The 18,532-nt window shown below is 35.5% G+C and overlaps 1 non-coding gene across 1 annotated transcript; it reads left to right on the top strand.

Annotated features, from left to right (window-relative positions):
- Nucleotides 1-7,412: 7,412 nt before the first annotated feature.
- Nucleotides 7,413-7,518, top strand: LOC140851392 (small nucleolar RNA R71). The gene has a single exon (XR_012134145.1). It is a non-coding gene; the product is annotated as a small nucleolar RNA R71 (small nucleolar RNA).
- The last annotated feature ends 11,014 nt before the right edge of the window (nucleotides 7,519-18,532 follow it).

The following is an 18,532-nucleotide window of genomic DNA, read 5'->3' as shown; positions in this document are numbered from 1 at the left end:
CCATCCCTTTTATTTTTTACATGGGAAAGGAAGAGTCCTTCTTAAAGAAGGCTCTTAATTTTTATGCGTTGCCATAATTTGCCAATCAGATCTCCTATGTTTTGGTACCAAAATTAATTAAATTTTTTATGACACATAGACAAGAAAGAGTCCTTCTATTATAGATTTCTAGAATGCCAAAAATTTACTTGATGAATTTATTTGGCACATGGGAAGTTGGAGTGCCAAAGGTTGGCACTCCTTCATCCCATGTGATGTCCCTTGTTCTCCTATTTATAGGGGACACCCCAAATAGTTTTTGATGTGTAGTCGTTGATAGCACCAAAAATAACTCTACTCACTATGTAGGTAGGATGAGTCGAGATCGTATCCTCAGGGACCTTGGGCTAAGTTGAGATTGCAAAATAAAAAAAAGAAGTATTGTTTTGATTTAGAAAATAAATTATCTTAAAATTGATATAATTAGAAAATAAAGAGCTTGAGAGTTTTGAATTAATTTTGCACCAGTAGAGTTGTATCTCTTTTTTTTAATTAAATAGATGTGATTAATCTTAGAAAAAATATCTATCTTTTCTCGGTACACTCCGTACCCGTAGATCATGGTGCATCTTCGAAAAGTACTAGATAAACAACTCTTCTTTTTTCGATACGTCCCGTACCTGTAGATCACGGTGTGTCTCCGAAAAGTAAAAGTTATTCTTAATATTAATCTAACAGGAAAGCATAAATAAAAGCATATGAAAGAGAGCAAATAAAGAACTCATGATGATTTAAATAAAAAATATAATCTTTATTGTATATAAAGAAATACAAGAAAGTTTAGAACAATAAACCCACTCTGTGTCGTTACAAAATTTCTTCACCACTCCCGAGACTGCTAGCCTAGCTGCTCATGGAGTAGTCCCTTTCTCTTCCTCTATGCAAGGCTCTAGAAAAATTTTTGTCCTCCTCAAATGGGAGTACAAGAGCCTTTTTATAGGTGTTAGGAGGGAGGAGTTTTACATGATTTTCAGATGTGGGACTAAAGAAAATACTAAGGACTAAAAGATGGATGGATGAGATGGAAAGATCACAAGCAGATAAAAAAATATAAATTCTTTCTCTTGAAGTATTTCCAAGTATTATATTTTTTTCCTTTAATTTTTAGATCCATCTGCTATCATGAGCGTCCGTCTGTTTGCCACTGTGTCCGCGAGCACAAACTCCCCGCGAACCCGTCGTGCCGCATGCCCGCAATGTCGTGCACCCGCAATCTTCTTTCATGGACCCGTTAGCTATTAGCAAACCACTTACCCTCCTTTTTGATTAGAAAATTACAAAAAAAACTTTTGTTTCTTTAAAATGATGCCTATATCCTCTTTGGGTTTCTTGCATAGTATCTTCATTTTTTATAATACCGTATGCATCCTTCTTTTATTTTAATTTTATTTTAAGTCTAATTTTTTTCAAACTTGAGTCTTTTTGATCTGTGAATTGAACTCTTTGTATCGACGATCACCTTTCTTGGAAAACATAAAAAGAAGCATCAAATTTTTAATAAATAAAATAAATTAAATATAATTTTTTTACTTTAAATGATTTAAATTAAGTGTTTATCACACTCCCCAACTTAAATTTTGCTCGTCCTCAAGTAAAATAGATATATCAGCATTGTGTACCGACTCGATCTTGAATAAAAAGTTAGGTTAGACATCCCAAAAAGTAGATGATACCTAGTCAAACCATTAAAGAGATACTTCATTGGATTATCAATTTGACCCAATTAGTGGCTGAGTATTAACTAAAAAAATTTTAAGAGCTTTTCTTTCACCAACTCTCCACTTTACACTTTAAATCCTCTAACTTAATGTGAGAGAGGTTTATTATCTTCTTGCAATTTAGTCCCCTTATTATCCACTATATATATATATATATTTTTTTTTTAACATTGCCCATCTTTTTACGCAAACCACAATGCTTACTTAGGTGAAGGAGCCCGATTACTCAGTAGGAAACCAATATTTTTTTTTTAATTTTTTTTAAAGTAAATTTTAAAGAAAATTTTTGCATACCTCGACCTTTCCACCCAATCTCTCATGAAGCAGATTCTTTATTGAGATCAGTAAGAAGAGGGTTGTAGAATCACTCCTAAAATTTGGTCTAGTCTAAACCCTACCATTCATTGAGTTTTCTTAATAATTTATTCCTCAGTATCTTTAAAATTATCTTGACCGTTAATCATTCATTGATTAGGATGCCTAATTGACTCTTAATCAAAATAAAATTTGGATACACAAAACTAATTATTTCTGACCATACTCGAGGATTTGATTAATTTTCTTCCCCCCCCAACTTAATCTATATTATCCTCAATGGAGTAGGAAAGCAAAGAAAATAAAAGGAGAGAGTTCACCTGGGATAATTTTACTTCGAAAGTTGAAGATAGCTTCATTGATTAATAGGCTCTTGTTCTAAATTCCTGTAGCTACAGTAAAGTAAAAAAAAAAAATGAAATGATTGGGTTGCCTCCCAACAAGCGCTAAGTTTTACATCTTCAGGCAGACATCAAGTTTATTATTCATTATAAAGTGGATCACACAGGTAGATGGTGTCGATTCGTTCTTTATGTGCAATTTCATCTACATATGGCTTTAGACGTTGGCCGTTTACCTTAAATGTATTGCCATTCCAGGGGTTATGAATTTCAATTGCTCCATGTGGGAATATTTTTGTGACAATGAAAGGTCCATCCCATCGGGATCGAAGTTTATCGAGAAAAAGGCATAACCTGGAATTGAAAAGCCATACCTTTTGATTTAGCTCAAATGATTTTCTAGAGATATATTTGTCATGAAATACTTTGGTTCGAGCCTTATAAATTCGTGAACTCTCGTATGCATCATTGCGAAGTTCTTCCAGTTCATTGATTTGCAACCTTCGATTAGAACCTGCATTCTTCATATTAAAATTAAACATTCGTATGGCTCAGAGTGCACGATGTTCTAATTCAACCGACAGATGGCAAGCTTTGCCATAAACTAATCGGTAGGGTGACATACCGATAGGGATTTTAAAAGCTGTACGGTAAGCCCATAATACATCATCTAAGCGAAGAGACCAATCCTTTCTATTGGGTCTAACCGTCTTTTCTAGGATATGTTTAATCTCCCTATTAGACACCTCTACCTGATCATTAGTTTGGGGGTGATATGGTGTGGCCACTTTGTGTGTAATATTATATTTTTTCATAAGTGCTTCAAAATATTTATTCGTAAAATGAGTCCCCCCATCACTAATGATCACCCTTGGGAAGCCAAATCGACTAATGATGTTTCATTGGATAAAACTAGTTACAACTTTATTATCATTAGTCCGTGTAGCTATTGCCTTCACCCATTTTGACACGTAATCAACTGCCACCAGAACATATTCGAATCCAATTGTGGCTGGAAAAGGTCCCATGAAATCAATCCCCCAAACATTGAAGATTTTTACTACTAAAATGGGGGTCAGCGGCATCATATCCTTCTTAGATAAATTTTCTACTTGCTGATATTGTAGACAACTTCGGCCAAATTCATGTGCATCCTTGAAAAGCGTTAGCCAATAAAACCCACTCTACAACACTTTTGCTGCAGTTTTTCTTCCACTAAAATATCCCCCACATGCCGAAGAATGGAAAAAAGTGAGAATGCTTTGGAATTCACTCTCGGGGACACAACGGTGAATAACTTGGTCAGGACAGTATTTGAATAGTTCAGGTTCCTCCCAGAAATAATGTTTAATTTGCGAGAAAAATCGATCCTTTTCTTGTTTTATCCAGTGAGAAGGTACTTGTCCTATTGACAAGTAATTGATAATATGGGCAAACCATGGAGGTCGGCTAGAGGAGATTGCGAAAAGTTGTTCGTCAGAAAATTTCTCTTTGACCTCATCTATGCCTATCATGTGTTCAACTAAGATCCTGGAGATGTGATCAGCTACCACATTCTTGGAACCCTTCTTATCTCGGATTTTCAGATCAAATTCTTGTAAAAGAAGGATCCATCTGATCAAATGCGGTTTAGTATCTTTCTTTGAGAGGAGATTTTTCAGAGCCGCATGATCAGAGTAAACTAAAACCTTAGACCCTAACAGATATGAGTGAAATTTTTCAAGGGTGAACACTACTGCTAGTAGCTCTTTTTCTGTTGTGGTGTAGTTTAATTGGGCATCGAAAAGAGTCTTGCTAGCATAATAGATCACATGTGGCTCCTTATTGATTTTTTGGCCTAAGATGGCACCTATTGCAAAGTCAGAGGCATCACACATAATCTCAAATGGAATGGATCAGTCAGGGGGTTTTATTATGGGTGCTATTGTCAGGGCTATTCGTAATATGTTGAATGCTTTCAAACAGTCTTCGTCAAAGACAAATGGTGTATCCATGGCCAACAGATTTCACAGGGGTCTTGAAATCTTGCTAAAGTCTTTGATGAAGCATCTATAAAATTCAGCATGACCTAAGAAGGATCGTATTTGTCGGACCGAAGTAGGGGGTGGTAGTTTTGAAATGACCTCAATTTTGGCTTTATCTACCTCGATCCCTCTTTCAAAAATAATATGTCCTAATACAATTTCTTTCTACACCATGAAATGGCTCTTTTCCCAACTTAGGATGAGATTTGTCTCCATACACCATTTAAGAACTTTGGAAAGATTATGGAGACAATCCTCAAAGGTGGTTCCAAACACAGAAAAATCATCCATAAAAACTTTAAGATATTTGTCCACCATATCTGAAAAAATGGTCAGTATGCACCATTGAAATGTAGCGGATGCATTGCAGAGTCCGAATGGCATACGTCGAAAAGCGAAGGTGCCATAGGGGCAGGTGAAGGTAGTCTTTTCTTGTCATCCAGAAATACAGGTACTTGATTGTACCCTGAATAACCATCAAGAAAATAGAAAAAACTTTATCCTGCTAATCGTTCTAAGATTTGGTCGATGAAGAGCAATGAAAAATGATCCTTCCTAGTAACAGCATTTAGTTTTCTATAATCTATGCATACTCGCCATCCAGATGATATGCGAGTGGGAAGCAGTTCACCTTCTTCGTTCTCAACTACAGTAATACCTGATTTCTTAGGTACTACTTGAGTGGGACTGACCCATTTACTATCGGATATGGGGTAGATGATTCCAACATCTAACCACTTTACCACCTCTTTCTTTACTACTTCACGCATGTTTGGGTTCAATCTCCTCTGCATATCTCGATGGGGTTTGGCATTTGCCTCAAAATGAATATCGTGCATGCAAATGGAGGGGTCAATTCCTTTTAAATTGGCAATGGACCAACTGATAGCCTCTTTGTGTTCCTTCAGAATACCAACCAATTGTGCTTCCTGATTAGGGGTCAAGTCTGATGCAATGATTGTCGGGAGGGTGTCATTAGGTCCTAGAAATACATACTTGAGCATAGCAGGAAGGGATTTTAATTCTAACATAGGTGGTGATTCTAAAGATGGGACTATTGGTGTACAGGCTAATGTAGGCAATGGCTCATACTTGATTGTCCATGGAGTAGTGGTTTTATCATGTGGTGTATCCAACAAGGTGTTAACTTCTTTCATATATCCCTCAAAGTCATACACTCCAAAGTGAGCCAAGCAAGTATCTAAAGGATTTGGTGCTATAATTGTGGGTGTTGCATCTTCTATAATGTCTTCTAGTGTATTTACTTCAAAGCAATTATCCATTGATGGTCCTTGGGAAGCACCAAACACATTCAGTCTCAGTTTCTTATTCCCAAATGATAAATCCATGACTCCTGTCCTACAATTAATGCATGCATTTATCGTAGCTAGGAAGGGTCATCCTAAGATAATGGGAATTTATCTTGGATTGCCACTTAGTTCCATATCGAGAATCAAAAAATCAACTAGAAAGTAAAACTCATCTACCTTGACCAAGACATCCTCAAGCATTCCACGTGGTTCCTTAATTGATCTGTCAGCTAATTGCAGTGTGATTGATGTGGGTTTCAGTTCTCTGAATCCAAAAAGTTCATATACCGAACTAGGTAAAAGATTCACACTTGCCCCTAAGTCCAGAAGAGCTTTTTCAATGTGATAATGTCCTATAACACAGAAAATGATGGGGACTCCTGGGTCCTTAAGCTTTGGAGGAGTGGCATGCTGGAAGACAAAACTAGCCTGTTCAGTGAGGCATACTTTCTTTGGGATTTATGATCTAGATTTACATTTTTGGGTGCACAAATCCTTCAAATATTTGGCATAAGTAGGGACCTGTTTGACTGCATCTAGAAGGGGAAGATTAATTTAGACTTGCTTAAATAATTCCAACATCTCATCGAGTCTTCCTCCTTTCTTATCTGTAGGAATAGGGGCTTTTAGGGCATCCGAAAATGGGGCTTTAGGCAAGCAAGATGATTTTGATGCAGTTGGTTCATTCTCTATTTTAAGGTCCTCCTTGTTCTTGGGTGATTTGGCTTCGGTTAGAGGTTTAGGGTCGGTCTCATTGGTTTTACTAGTGTGTTCAATGACCTTTCCACTTCTCAGAGTCATGATTGATTTGGCGTATTCAGAAAAAGCTTCTGGGGTATTAGAGCTCTCAATCACAAATTGCCCTCTTGGGTTGCTCTCGGGTTGGCTAGGTAATTTTCCTCCTTCCCTCCTATTGAATGCAGTTGCTAGTTGACCTATTTGGATCTCTAGCTTAGCAATGGATTGTGTGTGGGAGTTAAGGGTCTGAGTGTTGACTTCTAATCGTTCTAGTACTTTCAAATTTTTTTCCTCAAAAGCTAAGTTGTGACCAGTAGTAGACGGTTGAGGAGCATTTTGAAATTGATGGTATAGTCCATGCCTATATGTTGGGTCCTGATATTGAGGTCGAGGTGCGGCAGGGCCAACTACTGGTTGTGGTCTCCAGAAAAAATTTGGATGGTTTCTCCAGTCGGGGTTATAAGTGTTCGAATATGGATAATTTTCTGGTCTACGAGCTTGTTGGACTTGAGCTTGCTGAACCTACTCGTGCACAAACTCAGGAAATTAAGGTGCGGCTGGGCATTCACTAACAAAATGGTTCGGACTTGCACACAATGCACAAACTTCTTAGATTGGGTTAGGTGAAATCAGGGATTGTCCAGTATTTAGAAGACGGTCTAATTTTTGGGACATTCATCTACCTTACTGTGGATATCTATGATGTTTCCAATCTGATAAATTCTACTTCTTTTTTGTTGAAGAATGGGTTGTTCTCTAGAGGTGGCAGACATATGATGTAGAAAATTTTCACTAAGTGTTTCAAAGAGCCATCAGGCTTCATCCTCACTCTTTAGCATGAATGTCCCACCACATGATGCATCAACCATTTGTCAGTGTTTCTTCGATAGACCATCATAAAAATATTGACAAAGTTGCCATTTAGGGACAGCATGGTGTGGACATTTACGAATGAGGTCCCTTAACCTTTCTCATGTCTCATGAAAAAGTCCACCCTCCAATTGGAAAAAACTAGTGATAGCTTTTTTAATTTGATTTATTTTTCCAATTGAAAAGTATTTCTTGAGAAATTCTCTATGAAGATAATCCCAAGTTGAAATGGTTATAGAGTCTAAGGAGTTTAACCAATGCTTGGTTTTGTCCTTAAGTGAGAAAGGGAACAGTTTCAACCTAAGGGCATCATCGGAGAAGTTTTGAATTTTTACTGTGGCATAAATTTCAAGAAATTCATCCAAGTATTTGTATGGGTCCTCATTACTAAGTCCATAGAATGATGGCAATATTTGAATAATGCTAGACTTAATCTCATATTGGGTAGCTTCTACTGGAGGTGCTTGAATGCATGGAGAGTAGGTATATAAGGATGGAGTAAAATATTCTCTCAATGAGTGTGGAGGATTAGTCTCACCAGGTGCAGCCATGTTTCTAACTTGGATAGTCCTAAGAGTCTTTTCTAATTCTTCGTCTAATGGTTGCAAGTTGGGTTTTAGTGATCGTCGACCTAACATGCAACTAAAAGGTCTATGTAGGACTATCCTAGTCTGTTAAGGATTATTATTTTTTTTTTATTAAGTGGAGAGGAGAAAAGAGAAAAGAGTTCTAAAGAAGAGATCCTAAGAAGTCCTAAAACTAATAGAAGAATTAATTGTGGTTAGATTTTAATTACAATCAAGTTAGCACGCAGTGGACTCTTTATCCTAAAGTTACCCTAGTTCTGGATAGCTTATAACTGTAGTTAGCCTTCAAGCCCTCCAAGTCGGAGCTTGACCAACCAACTGGCCAGATAAGTGTAAGGTCGATGGGAGTCCCCCCGTTGCTTTCCTTAGACACCAATTAAATTGGCCAGGTTAGCAAACGGAATCAATTAAAAACCACCTTCCTTTGGGCTCAGTAGTCCCGCAAACCACTTGCCTAGACACTAGCTAGCTGACCAAGTCTAACCTGGTTCAACTCTCAGGGTCACTTATCCTAATGAGCTCGAAATCCTTAGGGGTCAATGTCTAATTAATTTTAGATTAATGTCTAGGTTATGCAAATGCAAGGGAGTGATTTGTGGGCCAAGGAAGGGTGATCAAATCCCCACCTTATCTTAGTTACTGGGTTGTGCCCTTAAAGTTAATTATGGAGATGCAATGCAAAGAAACAAGGTGTCCAATCAAGTTAGAAATTTTTATATTTGAGATTACGCTATTTTAGTTAAGTGTTATGAAATGTTAGTGATTTTTTTTTTAATTCAACCATGCCAAGATCTCCGACAACGGTGCCAAAATTTGATGCGTAGTCATTGATAGCACCAAAAATAACTCTACTCACTACATAGGTAGATGAGTCGAGATCGTATCCTCAGGGACCTTGGGCTAAGTTGAGATTGCAAAATAAAAGAAAGAAGCTTTATTTTGATTTATAAAATAAATTATCTAAAAAATTGATGTAATTAGAAAATAAAGAGCTCGGAAGTTTCGAATTAATTTTGTACTAGTAGAGTTGTATCTCTTTTTTTTTAAATTAAATAGATGTGATTAATCTTAGAAAAAATATCTATCTTTCCTCAGCACACTCCATACTCGTAGATCATGGTACATCTCTGGAAAATACTAGGTAAACAACTCTTCTTTCCTCGGCACGCCTCGTACTTGTAGATCACGGTGCATCTTCGGAAAGTAAAAGTTGTTCCTAATATTAATCTAGCAGAAAAGCATAAATAAAAGCATATGAAAGAGAGCAAATAAAGAACTCATGATGATTTAAATAAAAAATATAATCTTTATTGCATATAAAGAAATACAAAAAAATTTAAAACAATAAACCCACTCTGTGTCGTTACAAAATTTCTTCTCCACTCTTGAAACTGCTAGCCTAGCTGCTCATGGAGTAGTCCCTTTCTCTTCCTCTATGCAAGGCTCTAGAAAAATTTCTGCCCTCCTCAAATGGGAGTACAAGAGCCTTTTTATAGGTGTTAGGAGGGAGGAGTTTTACATAGTTTTCAGATGTGGGACTAAAGAAAATACTAAGGACTAAAAGATGGATGGATGAGATGGAAAGATCACAAGCAGATAAAGAAAATACAAATTCTTCCTCTTGAAATATTTTCAAGTATTATATTTTTTTTCTTTAATTTTTAGATCCATCTTCTATCATGAGCGTCCATCTATTCGCCACTATGTCTGCCAGCACAAACTCCCTGCAAACCTGCCATGCCGCGCGCCCGCAATGCCATGCACCTGCAATCTTCTTTCACGGACCCGTTAGCTATTAGGAAACCACTTATGCCCCTTTTTTTTATTAGAAAATTACAAAAAAAAACTTTTATTTCTTTAAGATGATGCCTATATCTTTTTTGAGTTCCTTGCATATTATCTTCATTTTCTATAATACCGTATGCATCCTTCTTTTATTTTAATTTTATTTTAAGTCTAATTTTTTTCAAACTTGAGTCTTTTTGATCTGCAAATCAAACTCTTTGTATTGGTGATCACCTTTTCTAGAAAATATAAAAAGAAGCATCAAATTCTTAATAAATAAAATAAATTAAATATAATTTTCTGCTTTAAATGACTTAAATTAAGTGTTTATCAGTTTTCTATTGATATTTTTGGCTAAAATTAAAGAGAAGGGACATGGTAAACATAAAAAAAAATTAGAAAAATTTTGAGAAAAAAAAGAAAAAATTTGAGGGGCAAAAATTGCAAGAAGGGTGATGAGATTTTTAGCAAGTGTTGCTTGAGTGCCCTAGGATTTGATTTTTCTATGTGTTGGAGCCAAAAATCAAATCCTAGATTGTATGACATCTGAAGAGTATCTTCTTGATATCATTCTAGTGGTAGGATTGAAAGCAACTGGACTTTGGCACGATCGTGATGCAAGTTCGAAGTCGATAGTATTCTTAAGAAAACAAGGTTGCGGCAGCGCACCAGCTGGGAAGAACCTTGGCCAACTTTTATGTGGATAACCATTGGAAGACTTCTATCTTACAGTCTCATGGAGAACACCAACATGCTACTTTTTTATTTTTGTAAAAGTATAAAATTCTATCCCTATGCATGCTTGTTTTTGTTTTAATCAATATCGGCAAGGTGATTCTAGGGTTTGGATTTTGGCTCGATAGTTTTATATGATAGAACTACTGATTTGTATAATTTTAAAATTTTTAAAAATTATTTTTTACTACGTGGCCAAAACTCAATAGTAGTATCAGAGCCATCCTTGTCTGATTTGATCAAACAAGTACAATTGGTAGTATAGAATCATTCTTGTTCATATCCTACCAATAATGTAGCATTATTTTTAGCATCGATTCTTCAAACTCAAAAACTTATTTCTGACTTTTAGTAAACCATGATTCTAAATTTTAATTATTAGATTATAAATTTATGATAATTTGTAATTTTTATTATCATGGTATCATGATGCTTAAATTGATGTATAGAAAAGAAGGGTGTTATACATGCGTAATTAGATTAGGGTTTGTTATATCATATGAATTTGTTAGTCATATGTTATGACTTTGATTGCATCCTTATATAATTTTTGGCATGATAATATGATTGCTATTACAAATAGTTGAAGCATGCAAATTTGCATAATTTGTAGTGTACATTTTATGAGCTTATAGTTAGGATATGTCGAGACCAGTTTAAAGTCCTTCGTTTAATTATATTAAGTTGTAATTTTGGGATTTATTTTGTAATCAAAAGTGAAATTCTCAAGATCAATTGGTGTCGAGGAAAGTATAAATGATGGTTTTATAATTAGATCCGTATGCTGGCCTAGCCAACTTTATTGGTACTCACAAAAGCTACAGGGAGCCTCCAACCTACTTACTTAGCCAATTTGATCTTGTTGAATTTCAGACTAAGATTGATTAAGTGATGTAGATATTACAAGGACCTTCCTTCAAACTTGATCAATAGAATATGTCAAGATCTTAGTGAGCTTGCTGTGCCATCCACAAGGCTTACTATAAAAATTGACATAATATTGATTAAGTGCATATTGATGCTTATGGCAAATTTGAATAGTATTGCTTTGTTGTGCTATCCACAAGGATAGCATTGTTTAAGTATAACCATATGGATTGAAGGATCAACATAACTAGAATACTATAATTTGTTATACTATCCACAAGACTATATATGATCTAGAGGCCAGAGTAAATGATGTGGGGAGTTGTAAAGGTATAATTGGTAAAGAGATACCTACTCTTGAAATTATGAATGCTTGTTGTACTATCCACAAGGTGTTTGTGAGGAATAGGGCTCTCAACCCCACTAAGTAATATTATTATGTTTTTCTCGATTTTTATATTTGAGGGATATGAAGTTTGATAAAATAGTGAGAGACACAATTAGATAAAAATTTAGGTCTAGTTGTGCATGTCATCATGAGTTGTCTGCTTATTTTATGTTCTTTTGTTGTAGATTAACTACACACATGGCATCCTCACTTTCACTTAGAGGCATCCTAGATGCAAGCAAGTTGACTGGACCCAACTATGTCGACTGGTTAAGAAACTTCAAAATTATTCTCACTCAAAAAAATGTCTCTTACATTCTGGATACACCTGCTCCAGATTCTCTTGGAGAAGATACTTCTGAGGAGGAAAGGGTCACATATAAGATGTGGAAAGATGACAGTGTGACTGTCAAATGCATCATGCTTGCTTCTATGAACAATGAGCTTCAGAGGTAGCATGAGAAATGGACGTTCCTTCTATTCTTCTTAATCTTAAGGAGTTATATAGAGAACAAAGTCGAACTGCTCGATATGAGATATCAAAATAGTTATTCCATGCCCACATAACTGAAGGCACCTCCATGCAAACATATGTCCTTAAAATGATTGATTTGATCACTCATCTCAGATAATTGGGTTTTGCCATGGATGGTAAACTGAGCCAAGATTTGATCTTGCGGTCTCTTCTTATCTTCTTTTCTCAGTTTGTTATTAATTATCATATGAACAAACTAAGCATTAGCCTGTCTGAACTACTGAATATGTTGAAAATAGCAAAGAGCCATTTCAAGGATGAAAAGGCTCAGGTCCTTCATATTGATAAGATCAGCAAGAAAAAGGCAAAAAAGAGTTCTAAGAAAAAGATGAACCTTAAGGTAGCATCTCCAAGAAGAAGGTGAAGAAGGTCTCTGCCCAATATACTTGCTATCAATGTGGCAAGGAGGGCCACTGGAAGAGGAATTGCAAGGAGTACCTTGCAATCGTGAAATCAGTAAATATTGCTAAAAATTTATATATAATATAAACTAATTTATCATTAAGTACTTCAATATCAGATTCTTGGGTATTGGATACCGCTTGTGGTTTACACCTTTGTAAATTATTGCAGGATCTACAGGAAGTAAGGAATCTAAATAAAGGTGACTTCGAGCTGTTCGATGCTAGTGGAGAGTTCATTCAGGCCAAAATCCTAGGAATCAGGATTTTGAAGTTGTCTTGGGATAAAGTTTTGAAACTAAAGATCTGTTATTATATCCCTGATATTGTTAGAAATATTATTTCTATACTACTATTATTGGAACAAAGTTTTGAAATAATTACAAACAATAATGGTTGTTCTATTTACTTTTCTAATGAATATTATGGAAGTTCTTTTATTGATAATGATCTTTTATTTCTTTTACTTAATGTTAATGTGCTTCATGTTGATAATATGAAGAAAAGAAAGAGAGAGGATGTGAATGTCACATACCTCTGGCACTGCTGACTTGGCCATATCAATAAGTCAAGGATTAACAAGTTATCCAAAGATAATTATTTTGATCCTTATGATTATGAATTATATAAAACTTGTGAATCTTGTCTCATAAAAAAATTGACTAAGACTCCATTTACTAGATATGGAGAAAAGATGAGTGACATTTTGGATCTTGTATATACTAATGTATGTGGTCCAATGTCGACTCAAGTCAGAGGTGGATACTCATACTTTAACACATTTACTGATGATAGGTCAAGATTTAGATATGTGTATTTGGTGAAATACAAATCCGAAGCCTTTGACAAATTTAAAGAGTATTAAAGAATGGTCAAAAAATAAATTAGTAAAAGTATTAAAACTCTTCAATTGGATCGAGGAGGAGAGTACTTATCCAATGAGTTCTTCGATTATTTGAAATAAAAAAAAAATACTCTCTCAATAGACACCTCCTTATACTTCATAATTAAATGAAATTATGGAAAGAAGGAATCGCACCTTATTAGATATGATGCGGTCCATGATATATTTCATGGATCTTTCGATATTCTTTTAGGGATACGCCCTCGAGGCCGCAGCATATATCTTAAATAAAGTACCTTCAAAATCTATTTCTAGCACTCCTTATGAAATATGGAAAAAAAAAGACCCAATCTTAAGCATCTTAAGATTTGAGGTTGTCCAGCTTATATGAAAAATATTGATGGACATAAGCTGGATGCTAGATCAGAAAAATACAAGTTTATAGCTTATCCCAAGAAGAGTATAGGATACTACTTCTATATGTTGGGAATAGTATCTCAAAGCCAATCATCAGCCTGTTGACGGTTGTACTCCTTTTTGTATTAGTATATAAATTATAAATAAATAAAAATTATTTTAATATTTTTCATCACAAATTATTTCATCTTCTAATGAACTCTTGTGTTATGGTGAAGTCCTTAGGACTATTTAGACTCGACAAGAGAGGATTTGTTGATTAGTCCTTAAACCTGTTCACGATCAAATGATATGTTGCTACCAAGGACAATAATATTTATCAAGCATAGGTCGTTGTGTGCCATATGGGTTGGTTGTCCTCTTAACCAAGGAGTGTGGAGACATTGGTATGGCATACAGGTGAGATGTAAGGGTACATCTGCACTGAACGTGACCGACTCTGGAGCTATTTCTGCTGTCAAGAATTGCTCCGATGGGATATGGGTATAACTGTCCCTCTGACCTGAGACCATCACAGTGACTTGTAAGCAACTCACTGTACTTAGGTATTGGACTACCTAAATTTCTAATTCAGTGACGGAAGGCTGCTGGGTGTAGTCAAGTACTTGACTTGTTGGTGCGTGTGTCAAGATGGGATTGACCACTCTAGTTCAGGAGCTGTGTACAGTCGTGTTTCAATTTATTAAAATCTTGGCCAGGGTAGTCCTAGTGAGGAGTCACAGGACTGTTTGAATTGAGCACGATTCAGATGATCTGATCAGGGTTGATAGTTTAACCCTGAGTCGTCCTAAACACAGGGGTCAAAAGGGATGAATTATACAGTAACCATATTCATGTAGGTTTTGAATGTTGTAATTGTGACTATTCGACCTATCCGAACATCGGATACCATTGCTAGATGGCCACTTCGATTAGTACAGAAATTGGTTCCTGTGCTACCAGCTTAGGTTCGAACCTGCAGGGTCACACACATTAGATGTTCCTATCTGATCTGATGGCTGATGAAGAGTCCTAATGCTCATGGAATATGAGTCCTATGTGTCTGGGACTCTGTGATCGGGAATCAAGATTCTGTGATCACGAGTCCCACACATTTTGGGTACCGGGGTCAAGAGTCCCATTGGTTTGGGACTCTTCGATCAAGGTTTCATATCGATGGACTTTGATACCCGATTGCCCATCAGATTTGGACTCAATATTTATGAGAGGTATAATTAGTGATTTGATCACTAATTAACTCAATTTGATTGAGTAATTATTTTTGGATCAAGTCCAATTGAATTAGATTCAGTTGGGTGTGACCCGATTAGGTTAAGTGTTGACTTAATCATCGAAGCGGTTTGGTCCCTGATTTGATCAGGGGTTGGGCTTAGTCAATTCCTGATTTGATTAAAATTTTATTGAGCTTAATTAAGCCTAATTAAATTGGATTTAATTTAGTCTAATTGTGCTTAACCTATTTTGATTAGGTTGATTCAATTATGATCAAACCACCTTTTGAATTCAACTCCCTGCGCCAACTCACATCTCTACGCCCATTTGAATTCACAAGAAGCAACTTCTCATGAATTTTCTCCCACGCAAAGGGCTTCCCATGCCCCACATTTGTGCACCATATGGGTGGATAAAGATGGTTGGTTGGCCATTCAAATTCAAAAGAAAGTTTGAATTTAAATGAGCAACCAATCCATGCGCCACCTAGCCTTATCCTTGCGCCATTTGTTTTACACGAGAAAGAGTTTCTCGTGTAAATTCTCCACACACAAGAGAAGCCATGCCTCCTCTTTTCTCATGCATAGAGTGGATAGGAATGAGTTGGTTGGCATTTGAATTCAAATTCGATTTGAATTCAAATGAGTAACCACTTATCTTTATCCTCTCATGCGATAAAAATGCTGCAAAGACGCGATCTTGCATCGTTTTAAAAAGGAGATAAGAGAGGGCGTGCGCACAGAGCATCAGAGAAAAAAAAGTGGCATGAGAGAGATTTCTTGCATGAGAAAAGAAAAGAAAAGAAGAGAAAAGGAGAGAGAAGTGGGCGCAAGCTTTTCTTGTGTACCCTAGGGTTTTGGCTTAGGGTTCGGGAAGTGAGAACGTTAGCTATGAGTGTCGTGAGCCCACCAAACTTTAGAGAGAGCATCATCAACCTCTCTATCATCTTTAATGATGATCCAGAGTATCTGATGAGTCGACAAACATCGATCGAAAGAGTTCGATCAACATCGGCCATCAAAAAGGTGTAGTTATGAACTAGCATTTGTGAAGAGCTGATCAGATCGGGAGCTTCATGTGGATGATCCGTAGAGGTCAGACATACTGTGTGGCTATATTACGATGATCAGACCCTCCCGATGGTGATCAAATTATGGCGATCAACTACCCGCACAAAGGTAATATGTTTTGAACACATAACAGTAAATTATTTACTGTAGAAATTTGAATTTCAAATTTAAATGCATGCATGCTAAATATCATATTTAGATCCTAGTATAGGGTAAATATATGTTAATTAATTAGATTAATTAATAATTTTCACTGTAAAATAGTGATTTTGAAAAGTTTTAAAATTACCATTTTACCCTTATACTCAAATTTCACTTCAAATGGTATTAGAGCCAGGTTCTAAAATATGATATATATATATTTATATGCATAGATTAAGTTGTAATCTAAAATTTAAAATTTAAAATTTGAATTTTGAAAGTTGTTCAAAATTCAAAATTTAAAAATTTGAAATTCAAAATTTAAAATTTGAATTTTAAAATTTGAATTTTAAAATTCAAAATTCAAAATTCAAAAATTTGAAATTTAAAATTTAAAATTTGGTTGAAATTTCAAATTTAAAATTCAAAATTTAAAATTCAAAATTTGAAAATTAAAATTTGAAATTTAAAATTTATTTAAATTTGAAATTTGAAATTAAATTTAAAATTTAAAATTTGAAATTTGAAATTTGAAATTTAAATTTTGAAATTGGTATATTTAGATATACTTGATCCAAGTAGCAAGTAATCTAATTGGGTTGGTTGCCATGGTCATCCGGTCATAGGAGAAAAGTAGGGTTTAAAGGCCCTCTCCTCCCATTCGATGGGGTTCTCCTATGGCGATAGGGGTGCGCTGCAATTATATCCCATGCAGATGAAGTAGCGAAAAGACTTAATTATAAAATTTATCATGAATGTGTTAGAATAGATCTAAAAGAATATTCATGATTTATTTTGATTGAGTTATTTTCTGTCATGTAATTAGTAATAGGATTGCTGTTTATGAAATATGCTGATCTGTTTGTAAAATGAGTCAACAATTTTGGTGAACAGAAAATAAAATCTTTCAAATTTGAAAATTACTTTCAAAATGTCAAATCCTGACCCATCAGCCCAAATACTTAATTAAAAGAATTAAGTGTTGTCAAGTTGGTCTAGAATTGTGAATTAAGACCTAAGACAATTGCATAAACTTATGGGTCAATGGGTTAGATAGATTAGGTCCAAAATTGGGTTATACCTAAGGTTAGCTTAAAGAAATAGACTAAATTAGAGTAATTCGTCAAATCTAATCAAAAGTTGAATTAGATTAGGTCAAGGACACTCTAGACTCAACTTCAATAGTTGTAGTTGAATGGGTCCATGTCTTTAACTAGACCAAGATGGACTTAATTCATGGCTACGTGGTGGAACCCTATTTACTAAGTTGATCAAATTAAAACTAATGAATCATTGGTGTCTAAGGTAAGTTTGACAGTTTGACCAATGGTTCTTAAGTGGGAGCTACTCGCATTGATTCGATCTCTGACGAGTTAATGGCATATCTCCACCACTGATCTCACTTACCTGGCCAACTTGGTGAGTTAGGTTTTGATTAGATCACTTGGTGATTAGGTTCTCACCCATGTCATTAGGTAAATCAGTGTGACTGATTTAGGTGCTCCTAATGCCGGCTTTAATTAAATCCTTCTTAATCTGACTTGATGAAGTCAGTGGGAGAATTAAAATTGGCTGGTTAATTTCTTCTCTTCTATCCTTTAATAAAATTCTCAAAAATTATTAGATCCCTAAAATGATTAAGTTATAGTGATAACTAAGTCATAGCCTCCCATTAAGTGAGTGATAATGAGTCCATTAGTTTAATAATCACTAGAGGCCCAAAGGCCTGGTGCTTATTGACTAATGGAATTATCATTCATAGTATGATAATTTGGTTGAGTCTTTCTGATGGTGGTCAGGTTGATCGGTCAAAGTCGGACCTAATCATTTATTGATCCGATTCACCAAATCAAGTCATGTTAATGGTTGGACCTAACCAGATCTTTTCAGTAGAGGCCAAAGCCTACTGATTAGGTTCTGGGGCAAAATTTATTACAAGAAGTTGTTTAGAGAAACAACTGGTTATGAACCTACCCATAGTTGCACATGGGTTGACCAACTAAAGTTGGGCTCGTGTGTGATCTGTGTGGATTCTAGTACCCACTAAAGAATTAAAATAATTCTTCGAATTGGAGGTTGAGGCTACCAGTTCATAAAAATATTGGAAGAAACTTTAGACTAAAGTCCAAGTCTTTAGTATTAATAATTTATATACTAATAGAGGTCTGGTTTTCCTTTATGCAGCTATGGCCACT

The sequence above is a fragment of the Elaeis guineensis genome, chromosome 8 (genome assembly GCF_000442705.2).
Source record: "Elaeis guineensis isolate ETL-2024a chromosome 8, EG11, whole genome shotgun sequence".
NCBI classification, from domain to species: Eukaryota; Viridiplantae; Streptophyta; class Magnoliopsida; order Arecales; family Arecaceae; genus Elaeis; species Elaeis guineensis.
The sequence above is the reverse complement of the archived record's forward strand: the minus strand, read 5'-3'. Positions and strand labels throughout refer to the sequence as shown.